This window comes from Danio rerio, chromosome 23 (genome assembly GCF_049306965.1).
Source record: "Danio rerio strain Tuebingen ecotype United States chromosome 23, GRCz12tu, whole genome shotgun sequence".
Classification (NCBI taxonomy): domain Eukaryota; kingdom Metazoa; phylum Chordata; class Actinopteri; order Cypriniformes; family Danionidae; genus Danio; species Danio rerio.
This window is the reverse complement of record NC_133198.1, coordinates 19,569,997-19,584,156: the sequence shown is the minus strand read 5'-3', so window position 1 is coordinate 19,584,156 and position 14,160 is coordinate 19,569,997. Positions and strand designations below refer to the sequence as shown.

The 14,160-nt window shown below is 33.9% G+C and overlaps 1 protein-coding gene across 1 annotated transcript in view; it reads left to right on the top strand.

Moving 5' to 3' along the window:
- The first annotated feature begins 2,756 nt into the window (after positions 1-2,756).
- Positions 2,757-14,160, top strand: part of sdcbp2 (syndecan binding protein (syntenin) 2) — a 33,566-nt gene continuing 22,162 nt past the window's right edge. Inside the window, exon 1 of the mRNA NM_212691.2 lies at positions 2,757-2,952. The gene's annotated coding sequence lies outside the window, so the exon portion shown is untranslated. The remainder of the gene's footprint in view (positions 2,953-14,160) is intronic.

The window sequence follows — 14,160 nt, the reverse complement described above, 5'->3', positions numbered from 1 at the left end:
ATTCCAGAGCCTTTTAAGCAAAATTCTATTCAATCTTTGCTTAATAGGCTTTAAATGGTTGGTCCAGAGTGTATTTTTAAGGCTTGGTTGTGTTAATAAGATGCAAAGCAATGTGTGCTTCATTTGTAAAAAAAAAAATAATAATAATAATCAAATAATTTGTTCATACTTTGATAATATACAGCTACTCAGCTAACAATAAAATAACTATAATGTTTCCTAGTTTCCCCGAAAGACCCGCCCTCAAGAGGCTCTGATTAGTCAGCTAACATAATGTGCTGTGATTTGCAGATTGTCTCCACGTCGCCATTAAAAGCGTCATGCCTCTACACGCAAACGCTTTTGCGTTGTGTAAATATTGTCAGTCAAAGTAGCTGTTAGCCTTATCAGTTTGAGTCTGAATTAGACAGATAATGACACAAAGAAAGAACTCAGCTGAACCTCATCTGCTCTATAAAAAAAATCTGACAAGTGTCTTTCATATATATTCAGGTTATAAACATGTGTAAGTTCTTTTGCGAGTTTGTTATTTGAGATATAGAACGCAGGAAAAGCAGCTTTGACTAATGAAATTGTAGCTTAATTATTAATGGTGCCAAACCGCATTTCCCATTGTTTACATCCTTGTTTACGTCCTCGCTACAACATATCGTTAACAGTAGACACAATGCATTTAATAGATCAATTTCAACAAATTAAAATACCTACAGGTTGTGGCTCACAATCTACAGCTTCGTCTATTATGGTTGGGGCTGGGGCTGTGTGATAACACAATATTTGATTGTGGACGATCGAAATTACTGCACAATCTACTTTTTCAGAAAAATCACTGTATCGCCATATATTTTAAAATATTCTTAAACATACATAGTAAGAGTATATTTTAGATGGGGACATTAGTTTGGTTGTATTGTGGCTTTGTAATTTGAAAAATAGTCTTAAAAAATAAATTTGAAAAAGAATCGGGATAAAAATCATGATTACCCCAGAAAAAAATCGTCAAATTATATTTTTTTCCTATCGCCCACCCCTACTTGGAGCTGCTCCTTTGAGGAGTTTTTAGCCGAATTCAGCACTGATCTGGGAGAGATTCTGGAAGTTCTCCTTTGTCAAATGCTAGAGCTATATCTTTTAATAATTCTTTAGAACATAGTTAAAAGTAAATTGTAAGCACTTCTCTCTTTGTGTCGTGTCCTTTGGAAGCCCAAATACAGAAACAGAACAAGCTCTGCGAAAATAGCAGCGTTTGGGCGACATTTAAGCTTTCTCTGCTATCCACTTGTTAAGTCGTGATGTATGGAATACTGTTTCCGGGTCCAAGCCACTATTTAATTGAACTGAGAAAATGTTCGTTTATGGTCACTTTTTAGTCATATCTCACTTTAAAGTGAATTTTATATTAAGTCATGATGTACATGACAAAAATGAATCACTTTCTGGCCATCGAATATTAAGCATGCATATACATGTTGCGATCGTGATTTTTAAAAGTATTACATCGCTTTGTAGACCTTTTATTATTACCATTTGATAAGTCTCCCCATGCAGTTTGATAGAGCACTTGGACCCGGAAGCTGCTTTGCGTCATGTCACACTTAATAAGTGGATAATATTACAGCGCCTCTGGCCATGCCCCTTTGCTGTGCACATGGTGAATGCACGTACCCTGAAGCGTTTGTGATCTCACTAGCCTGGATGTATTTTTTTGGTAGTCCCCAAACTTTGCTTTAGGTTTTGCTAACTCTATAAAACCCAATGTCTCGCTTTGCATTGTACTCTGAGCATTCATTCAGAGATGTTTATGTTTACACAGCTAGATTACACTTCAGCTAAAGTTTAAAGTATGATACTGTAGTTGACCACCCCTTTAATTTTGTTGACAAGGATTCAAAACTATTTACAAATAATTATTTTGCCACAAATTCTTCAGGTTTGTTTTATGAAAGAAATAATCACATTCTTCTGAATTTGAGCACTGGAGGCCAAATCAATTTAAATGATGTAATTATAATTATCTGGGTGTGTTGGCATCTATGTACTGAGAAACTATGCTGGTAAAGAAAACCATATCAGTGAAAATGCAACAACATATATAAACATGACACCTTTATATTTTTGACTAATATGTTTGTCCTCTCTATATAATTTGTTTTTAATTGATATGCAAAGGTTAATTTATTCTATGGGTACTGTAAGTTCATTGGAATTTATTTCTAAAAATCTAATTATTGTGATGACTTTAAACTTAAGTTCATGTTTCCAAAAAATTTTTAATTAAACGTTATTAACATGGGATCTTTTTATGAGTTGAAATAATGGTTAACTTTAAGTTGGGTTTACTCATGATTACTTAACTTACACTTTGCTTGAACAAAATTATGCCAGCAGGTAAACCTTTGTTTAACCAACAATCTGTACAAACCATAGAGCATTATACACTCTCAAAAGTCGTTGTGTCAACTTGTGTCAAAAAAAAGTATTTCATGATCCAGCTGTTAAATAATATTGGAAAAACTGATACATTGATCAGTTTTTCCAATTTTACTGATACATTGATCAGGCCACCACTCAGTGCCTCAAGAATCATTTTTACAGTATCTGTTCATGGTAAACCATTAATAACTAGAGTAACTGTTACCATGGTAGTTGTTGGCAGTGAGGGTGGCTGAGCTAAAGTTATTGAGTAATAAATATATAAATAGAAGCTTCAGCCCTACCTTCTGTTAGACCAATAACGTCACAAAAAAGGCTGAGGATTGCAGGAAGTAAACAGCTACTAAACCACAGAAACTCAGTCACGCACTTTACTCTCGATCACCTCCCCTTCTCAGTGTTCACTTCTGCTCCAACCTAAAGAGGAAAGGGTCCCGTTTACTGTGCTCGGCTTGTTTACATTCCTTCTCATCACATTAAACCCATTTCTTCAGAAGTCGCTTGTTTGAAAGCAGAAAGGTAAGACGCGATGATCTTTAGTATAGATGTTGTTATTTTAGTTGTCGTTGTGAGCGATTTTATTTTATACAGTCAGGTAACGTTATGTGGCTAACCGAAGCTAAACTTAACCAGGCTGCTGCTAACACACACAGACACACACACTCGCACACACACGAAGAACAAAGACATGCTTGTGCTAACTTCACCTGATTCGTCCTTCAGTTATATTTTGTTTATTTTATTTAGATGCTATTTTTGTTACACATCACGTGGTCATTAATTAAGGAAAGGGAAATGTAACTTTATTCGTGAAATTAGCATTGTTATGCGGTTGCTAACGGAGTTACCGTGACTAGCTCGAGAGCTAAACACAACACAAACAGATAAAAATGCTTTAAATCTGTTCACTTTACGGTGAAAAGCAGATTTATAATACCTTGCTTTTTGTTTTAAACCCGTTGGCAGTCGATTTTCGCTGTTGTTTATGTTTTGGGAATTTTAATGCAGAATATATTTACAAATAAATAATCTTGTATAAGTTACCTCAGGTTTTCATTCACATGACGTTAGATAACGTTATATAGAGAAAGCTAAATCACACTTATGTTTAACTTTCTCTTTAAATGAACGTTTAGTAGGTTTGTATGCTCGTGTCACATCGTTCATTATTCGTCACTGAATCACATGAGATGTTATAACTTATGTAGATAAATGCCACATACAATTCAGTCATATTTTTCTGTTGATCTCGCATATGGTTAATTAGATCGATGTTTTTAACCCTACGATTCGTCATTGAAATGTGAAACCACGTCCTGCTTGTTTCTCGAGAAACAAGATTTATTTTCGGTTCCACCTTTATGTTTAAGTTAGTCTACAAACACGTAATGGAAAGAACTGAATTATTAATGACCGAATGGAGGAAAGCAAACTTAATGAAAAAAGGTTAATGAGTGATGCTGACCAACATGTAAAGACTTAATTACGACCTAGTTTTCACTTAGTTTTATGGATGAAGGGATTTTCCCACATGATGACAACCGTCCATTGGAATAATCTAACGTTACATCATAGTTGGTCACGAGTAGGTTTTGTGAAATAACGGATTTATATTGCTAACAAACATATCATTGTGAAATTACATTTTCCCAAAAGCTGTGGATTGGATATTTCCGCTCGGATCCTTTGCTGGACTCGGTCAATAGAGTTACAGACTGTTGCCATGGGAGAAACGTTTATTATGCTCAGCACTCATCCAGTCTGCCTGGAAATTAGCTTTGCCCAATTCTCCCCATACCAAAGGCCCCTCACCCACTCAGCCGGACAGTTATCCACTGGTTTTGTCCCCAACTTTAGTTTGCTTTGTAGATTTGTTCTGCAATTGCAAGTTAAGTAATCCATGTTTAGGAAATGATGTCTGAACTTAAGCTTTTGGATGATCATGCCTTAGATTTGTGTGAAACTTTCCATAATGTTGGAGTTATTCAGGCTTATACTATACTATATTTAGTTTTTTTTATACTCTGGTGTTTTGGTTTTGTATTGGGTATTAAAAAGCTTAATATTATGATGAATAAAAATCATTTCATTTAGTATTTTTGTTTATTATTTTATTTGAACAGTTAATAATTTTTCAGTTTTTATTTATTTTATAAGTCGACATAAAAAGTCAATAATTCATGCAAAGAGGCTTTATTTCTTTTATACGTTTTGTTGCGGAAATTGTCAGATTTTAGTTTTTTTTTTATCATTTTATATATTTTTTTAGTATACTTAGATAATTTTATGGTATTAAATTGCATTAAATTATTAGTTTTTTTACTTGATGTCTGGACCTTTTTTGTTTATTTAGATTTGTTTTACTTTGCTGTTTTGGTTTTGTATTTGACCTATTGGTGTCTAAAATATGAATACAATTTTTTTCATTTGAGTATTTTTGCTTATATTATTTTAACAGCTTGTAAATCTTTCAGTTTTTCTTTAAAGTAAATAATTCATGCAAAGAGGCTTTATTTCTTTTTTGGACTTTTTTTTTGTAAAATGATGTCATATTTTAGTCAACAATTTATGTTTTGCATATTTAGATAGTTTTATGATATAAAATTACATCAAATAATTAGTTTTTTCTTTGTACCATGATTGGAACATAGTTTTTTGAAAATAAACTTTTTGAACATGATTAGTTTTGTTTATACTCTGCTGTTTTGGTTTTGTATTGGAACTATTGATGTCTAAAACATGAATAAAAATTATTTCATTATATATTTGTGCTTATATTATTTTATTTCAACAGCTACCAAATCTTTCAGTTTTTATTTAAAGTCAACATGAAAGTAAATGATTTATCCAAATAGGCTTTATTTTTTTCTTTTAAACTTTTTTTTTTTGGTGAAATTATGTCATATTTTAGTCAACAATTCATGTTTTGTATAGTTAGTTTTATGAGATTAAATTACATTAAATAATTATTTTTATCACTTTTGGAGCATAGGCCCATGAAAGAAATTTTAAGCAGTACAATTAAAAATACTGAATGTTTGATCTCTTTTTAAAAATGAAAATTGCTTTATGAAAAACAAAAAACAAACATTGTGTTTAAAGGTTTGGTTCAAAAAATAAATACACAACAACACATAATTTGTTATGAAATGGATATTTTTACACATATTTTAGTCAAAGTCATAAGTCCCAACAAGTTTGGGGTTAAAAGACAAGCTTTGTTGACTAAAAAAATAAATTAAATTTTGTGTGCAGAACCATTAATTTTGTTGCCCTTCCTTTGTGTTCATGTGGCAAGTGCCAAAACTAGAACTAAGTTATGCAATATGCTTCTTCAAATCAGATCACAGTTTAATTCAGAATTAAGTTTCGTTTCACTGCAACTTCAATAAAAAAAACACTGATAACAGGTGTTGACTTCAGATGACTTCCAGCCTGAATGATGAGATTCCCCGTCGATGCCTGCTTGATTTATGGCCCACTTTATGTCCAGTGGATTCACTTCATTCCTTGCGAGTAGATGAACTAGATTAAGCTCCCAACAATAGAAGCACACATGTCTGCAAGAAAATTACTCCATCTGTCCACTATTTGGAGACATCTCTACTTTATTGGAGTGCTCTTGACAGGAAATAATGGGCCATTGGTGACATTTTTTGGGGATGAGAGACAGTGTTTGTGGAGCCACTTGGATATATTTAGTGCCCGTTTCTGGCGTCATTGTGGTTTTGGTTGAATCGTCAGAGCGGATATTTGAGCGCATGCGTTTGCTTTCACAGACTGAGAATGATGGGATGAGGCGGGCGAATGTGTTGGTTTGCGCGAGCTGTTCTGTGTGCAGTAGTGTGGGAGTTTATTCATGAGCCTGTGGGCGAAAGTTGTCTTTTCATGGTCATGTCTGTCTGAGAATGTTTCACAGATTTGTGTGATATGGCGATGTGTAGGAGCATGCAGAGCTTTGAATCTGCCATCATGGAATAAGGAGCTCCAGTGCCTTTAATCTGGTTGGAAAGCCAGTATGTGCCTGCTTCATCCTTTAGGGCCTGTTTGTGCTAAGAACAGGAACCTTATAAGCCCTTCTTTGACCTTTGGACCAAGTGGATTAAAGAATAGTAAGGAAGGGTTACGTTGGTATTTCCACTTTTGCTTGGGTTAGTATGGCACAATTACATGGCATGGCGCTTGCACCAGAATCCTCAGCATGGTTGGAAAATGCGTGCAGTGACTTTGGCACTCAGGAATGGCCACATGTCTGTTTTCTGGCTACCTGTTTTTTCCTGTTGCTGATCGAGCTTGCTATTTGAGCAAAGTTACCAATTTGATTTGGCAAAGTGGCTAAACATAACTTAAAAACAATAACTATTTCCATCGATAAACTTGCATACTAATATATACTTATATTAATTTTCTGTTCATTATAATTGCACACTGTAGTTTAACGCTTTGTGAACAATATTTTTTAAGCTTGATGAATTTTCCATTGTTTCCTTTCATGTTCATATGTAATTTATGCAAGCTCATTTTACTATATTAGATCAGAAAAATGATTATAATACAAACAACATCACCTCAAAGAATCAGCAAAATGGTTGGGAATTTAATAAAACACCAGGTGTAAAAGGGAATGTGTCTTGATAATTTTTTTTAAAGATGCTGCTCAGGTAACCTGGTATTTATCAGTATTTCACATAAACATTAAACACATTAATAATTCACACCTGCTTTCATATATTTATGAACGCAGAGTAATGTACATTACCCCTTCCTTGGGGCTTGTAGTCTAAAGTAATTTCAAATAGGGCTGCTCAATATAACGAAAAATTATTGTTATTGTGATAACAGTATATGCAATATCCATATCACAGGAAGGTGCATTAAATTCAGTTTATGTGCAAAGCATTTGTGTTCTACATACATTGGTTGTTTATCCAAATCTGACAAATCAGATGGGGTCTTTACTAAGGTTATCCACACCTTTTAAATAGGTTAGGTGATGGTAGGTAAACATAGAGCTGAAAATAAATAATAATGCTGGGAGACGAGAGAGGAAAAGGTCAACAGTCAATAAGAATCCAAATTTCTGCCAAGGTTTTCAGTAATTTGCAGTATTTTGAAGTCTAAACATTTGCATCTTGACTCAGAAAAATATCTATTAACTGTTTATTTATATATGATCATTACATAAAGGATTTTTAAAAAATTGCTTGTAAAATAGTGTTTTTTAAAGTTTATTATGTTATAAGAAATGTCATAAACGCAATACTCAAAAACATTGCATATTTTTCCAGTATTGTGCAGCCTTAATTTCAGACACACTCTGATTTCTAAAAGAGGGTTTTGAACTCAAAATTGTTAGTCTTAAATCCTGTTGTTTGATTGATTTGCAAACATGGAAAATGAAAGGCTTCACTAACTTTATCTTTGGTTATGATTACACTTACGCCCAGTTGGACTCTTTCAAACCAAAGTCTGTTGGATAAAAGTCTTTGGTTGACCCCAAGCAGGAGTCCCAATCAAGCGCTGAAAGTGACACTGAAAATTAAAATTGAATTGGCAAGCAATATATTACTCTTATTTGGCCTAAGGGTAAAATGTGGTTTACTTGTCAATGTTTTTATTTTTGTTAATTTCGGGAAAAAAACATTCTAATATTCACTCCATGCCATTACAGTGGACTTTATATTGTACATTTTCAAAAAACTATATTTATTGTTATTTTTGTAGCTCTAGATTTTTGTGTGAACTGGTCTTTTGAGACTTGAATACGTCTCCATTTGTACACACTGTATGTTTGTTCAGTTTCAGTCACTGGCAGTGCTTCAGTCACTCTCGGTCTAACGAAATAGTTCCTATTTCCTTTGTAATTTTGTTCATATCTCATTATTAACTATGCAAGATGTTTCTTTAGTTTGTCCTTTAATCATGTCATCCTACATTATTTATTCTTCTGAATACTTTAAGTTTCTTCCTTAAGAATAAATATATATTATATTTGCTTAGACTTTTTATCTTTACACCTAACACCATAGGGCAGTATGTAGATTGTAGCCTTGGTTTTTATTTTCATGGTGTTGTGGTAACACCTAATTCAAGGTTTAAGGTTTCATGCTGTGTTTGAGTTGAGCCGGTTTTCTGTCATTTCCTGGTTTGTTTTCTGCGGGTGTGACGTATACAGTAAGCTGACGATGTACAGCCAGTGTATTGTTGGCCCGAATACACAATACATCATGTGATCATTGTCATATGATTGTGACTAATGTCAGCCTCCATCAGTCACATGCTGCCATTATCTCTCTTCTTGGCCTTTCCTCTAGTAAGTTACAGATATCTCTGTCATAATTTTCATTCATTTTTTCTTTTGTGTGTTTAAGCAGTTTAATTTTTTTATTTTATTTTCCATTTTCTCTCTCTCTTCCTCTCTTTCTCTCTCTCAACTCAGTTCAATTCAAATTTACCAAAATTACATACAGTTGAAGTCAGAATTATTAGCCCCCATGTATATCCCCCCTAATTTCTGTTTCAACACATTCCTAAACCTAATAGCTTTAATAATTAATTTCTAATAACTGATTTCTATTATCTTTGCCATGATGACAGTAAATTTTATTTTACTACATATTTTTTCAAGACAGTAGTATTCAGCTTAAAGTGACATTTAAGGCTTAACTAGGTTAGTTAGGTTAACTAGGCAAGTAAGGGTAGTAAGGCAAGTCATTGTATAATGATGGTTAGTTCTCTAGACAATAAAAAAAAGGCGGCTTAGGGTAACTTATACATGTATTCATAGTAGGGATGTAACGGTATCAGAATTTCACAGTACGATAATACATTGGTATGGATGGCACGGTACGGTATTTATTGAATAATTTACAGGAAAAACAAAACTAATGAAAAGACTCGAAAAAAGTGGCAAAAGTGTTTATTTACCTTAGCACTGAACATATCGATGACATACAAATTAGCCATCTTTCTGTAAGTTTCGAAACAGGAACTTCAATTTTTCAATTTTAATAACAAAAACTATTAAACCACATAAAAAATAGTTTCAATTTAGTATTGTTGAAAACTCATCACATTCAACATTTAATCATTCACTCACTTAGATAGAGATGTTTTTTTTAAGGAAAATTATCATATAACTAATCTGGTAAAAGCTGGGATCTCTGGGCATGTCCCCTGCAACAGAAAAAAACCCTTCTTATTTAGGACTGAGGTTTCTGGGACAGAGAGATATGATTTAGCCAAGGTTGACAGCAGTGGGTAACGTTGCACATTGTCTTTCCACCACTTGAGAGGACAAGCCATGAGTGGGATAGAGGTCTCTTTGCAGTACAAGTCAATGTCTGCATCAATCTAAAGTGTGCTGTGCTAATAAGTGTGCTGTGTTCTGCAGGCCCTTATGACTGTTTTTAGTCGTATTCCCTGACTTATATTTCACCACAGTCTGGCAGTGCCTGCATATTGTTTTTTTCTTTGTCTGTCACCTTTTCTCTTTTTTGTATCTTTTTAGAAAGAAACTGAAATGCTTCCACACATCCGATTTAAAACCAGCTTTAGGTTCGATCATTTCCAGCTCTTTTTCTTCCCCGCTACTAGCAACACAATCCATTTCCGCATTACTGGATCTGTAACGACAACAAACCGCAAAGGATGATGGCCACGCCTAGGCTAATGGGAATTGTAGTTCCCGCTACCTCCCGTTCGCTTCATTCGCCTAAGCAAACTGTTCTCAGAAATATAGTTTTATTGAGTCATGCGCCTACGGTAATATTGAAAAAAATTACTATTGCGGTATGACGGTATTTACAATATTATTACATCCCTAATCCATAGTGTTTTATTTAGAACACAATTTAAATCTGGATTTATACACACACACACACACACACAGTATATATATATATATATTAGCCCCCTTTAGTCGCCTTTTTTTTTGATTGTCTAGAGAACAAAACCATCATTATACTGCTTTTATTCTAGCCAAATTAAAAACAAATAAGACTTTTTTTTTTCTCCAGAAGAAAAAATGTTATCGGAAATAGTGTGAAAAATTCCTTGCTCTATTATTTGGGAAATATTTAAAAAAGTAAAAAAATCACTGGAGGGCTAACAATTTTGAACTTCAGTTGTATGGATTGCCAAAGCATATGGGATGTTTGCATTAAATAGAACACAAAAACCTTAATTAAAGGTGAGTTATGCAAGTTTAATATAGTGGTTCAATTAGGTATTGCATTCCTGGATCAAATTAAATGCAAGTGCAGATTGTTTTAGGACCAGCATGAGTCTGACGATCGAGCCTAAAGGCTGATTTAAATCGTGTTCTAAATATAACATCTCAAATTGATATATTAGAAATGGCTTCTTCCTTGCAGCTGAACAACAGGATAAACTGGCACTGATCACCTCAGTTACACCTCAGCTGCTTTATTCAATGTTAAATGGCAACAGTATGAGTTTGAATGCCATTTTACATAACATTTGTTGCCATACTTCTAAAAGCAGCAGCAGATAGATAGTTAAAAAACATTTGAAATTGAACTTTGGGACTGTGGCTCACACCAGTGATTCAGCATGTACATTTAATAATGTTTAATATGTATTCATTAGATTATAAACCTTACCATTTTGTGAGTACATATTCTGTGCTTCTGAATGACTGTGTTTAAATTTCTGTGTTTTGTCAAACAGCCAAATTGCTTCTCATATCCCGACACGTAGCATGTTGTTTGGACACATGGTTACAATGTAAGCTCATGCTCTGCTCACTAGGGCTGCTCGATTTTGGAAAAAATCATAATCCCGATTATTTTAATCATAATTGTAATCACGATTATTTAAAACGATTATCAATTGTAGTCAAAATTATTATCGCTCCTAAGAATTTTTTTAAAATGAATATTCCCCAAATGATGTTTAAAAGAGGAAGGAATTTTAACAGTATTTTTTTCTTCTGGAGAAAGCCTTATTTGTGTTATTTAGGCTAGAATAAAAACAGGTTTAAATATTTTGAAACCCATTTTAAGGTCAACATTATTAGCCCCTTTAAGCAATACATTGTTTGATTGTCTGCAGAAGAAACTACTGTTATACAATAACTTGCCTATTTACACTAATTAAGCCTTTGAATCACACTTTGAATCTGAATGCTTGTATTTTGAAACAAATATCTAGTCTAATATTATGTGCATTGTGCTGTTATCATAGCAAAGATAAAATAAATCAGTTATTAGAAATGAGTTATTAAAACAATTATGTTCAGAAATAAGTTGGAAAAAAATCTTCTTTCTATGAAACAGAAATTAAGGAGGAAAAGGATTGCTGATGTTCAAGAGGGCTAATAATTCTGACTTCAACTGCATATACAGTTATTTCCACCCTGCTAAGGAAGGAGAAATAAATACAATAGATTAAAAATATGAAACAAACTGTGCTTTAAGTATCTTAACTTTAAGAAAAGCACTTAAGCTACAAAAGTCCTTTAGTCAGGAGCAGTGAGGTATTTTCTCCTTGTTGTTTGATTAATGATGAAAACAGAACGAGCAGGAATAGTGCGCTGTCACTTTAATGGTTTCTCTTTCACATGTATTTTGATTCTCAACTCGTTTGTTTTTTATACAAATAAGGGTTAATGTGAATAATCACTAAACACCGCGTTTTGACACCTATGTGACCATTAAAGCGCTCACGTTAAGATGACTTAAGATGACACACACAAACACACATAAACACACGGTCTTTCGCGCTGCAAAGTTACATTACAGCACATGCTTTTAGTAATTTGCACATGGAACTGAGCTTTGCATAGCAACAAATGTGTACAACTGGAAAGGAGGCGTATATGACGGATATCGGATTTTCGATTAATTGCACAGCCCTACTGTTATTTATGCTTGTAATATTTATTTTATTTGCTAATTAATAACATCCTCATTAGGGGTGTCAAAATTAATCGTTTCTTCGGTGCACCGGGATGAAGACACGGACAATTCGGTATTGGTTCAGTAATAATCATAAACGGTTATTACTGACGTCATTTACCTCATATGTGCTCTGTCGCGAGGGAGGCGATCGCGAGTATTTACAACGCTCTAACTACTTAAAACTCATAAACTGTGCACAATTTCACTGTGTGTGTTTGCTGGATCAGTCTTTCACTGACATATACAACAAAACCCCCTATTTCACTGAGATCGAGAGAATAAAAGTACTTAATTTCTCTCTTTCTCTCTCTCTCGCTCTGTCTCTCTCACACACACACACAGTGGCCCATTTGACCTGCTGGCGTGGCTTTTCTTCTCCTCTCGGCTGTTTTACAGCGTTACGTCTAGATAAAGAAACGAGCGCGTGTCTGCAGAGTTTTCTCCACCGTGTCTATTATACATCAGCTGTGAGATCGCCGCTGCCGCCTGCCGCTTATCAGTGTTGATCATCTGTGAAGAGCGCAGCACACAAGAGCCAATCGCAACCGTTTTTGTTGAGGGTGTGACCAATCAAATAGGTGTGAGAGAACTAGACAAGGATCAGAAATTGAGCTGGATATTTATATTTTTGTTTATATTATTTGCTTAATGCTCATTTTGTTTAAAGTTACGGTTTATATATCTGACTGTTTGTATTAAATTACAAAATTGTATTACAAATAATATATAAATATAAATATATCCATACATTTTAATACAAGAACTGCTGCTGTGAAGAAAATATAAAACTGTGTATGTGATGCACCAAAATATCGAATTGAACCGAATCGATGGCATGATAATCGTAACCGAACCGTGAGACTAGTGTAGGTTCACAGCTCTAATCCTCATGTGGAACTCTGAATCTTTGTCTCATTTTAGAGTCTGCTACTGTCACTTTTCGGTCACGAAAGCATGTTCTCAGAGCCTTTCTGATAGAATGAAATACACAGTTTTCCACCAAGGCAACCCAGGGGGCTGAAAAATAATTGGCTAAAGTGGCAGTGGGCGGGTTAAAAAACCCAAAACAAAGACAGACGCTTATAACAGACATTTTCAAAGAAGAATATCTGACATCAGCATTGATTTTTAGATAAACATGAATCTTCTCTTAGCACGTTTCCTAAAGATTTGCAAACATATTATGTCATTTTTATGCTTTAAAAGAGTCAAAAACTTACATACAGCACCTCTAATGTCATATTTAATAATTGACATTTCAGGATAAAACTAATAATACAAAATAATAATAAACAGTATATTTAACTATCATCACTTTAAGAGTCATTATAACAGTTTATGTGTGCATGTTTGTGTGTTGTTTGTAAGTGCATATCTCTCTCCCTCTCAAATTTCTGATTTACATTAAACAGAGCAAATGAAGACAAATGTGATGGTATTAAAGATTAAAATCTAATAGTAATAATAAGAGATAGAAGATTTTCAAGAATCAACTTTTTAGGATTCAATAATAAAAACAACAATAAATAATAATAATTATAATAATAATAGTGACATGTAAATAAATAAATCTTTCTAAAATAGTAAATAAACTATGCCTATCATTGAAGGGATAACACAATTTCTCTTTATGTCTTTTTCTCTCTCTCTCTCTTGCTGTCTCTCTCTCTCTCTCTCTCTCTCTCTCTCTCGCTCTCTCCCCCTCTCTCACTTTGCTCCATTTCCTTTCCCATTCCAGTAATGGATGTGTGTTACCAGCAAAGCACTTAAGGTTCTCATTGCTCCTCCTCTTGGAGATGAACAG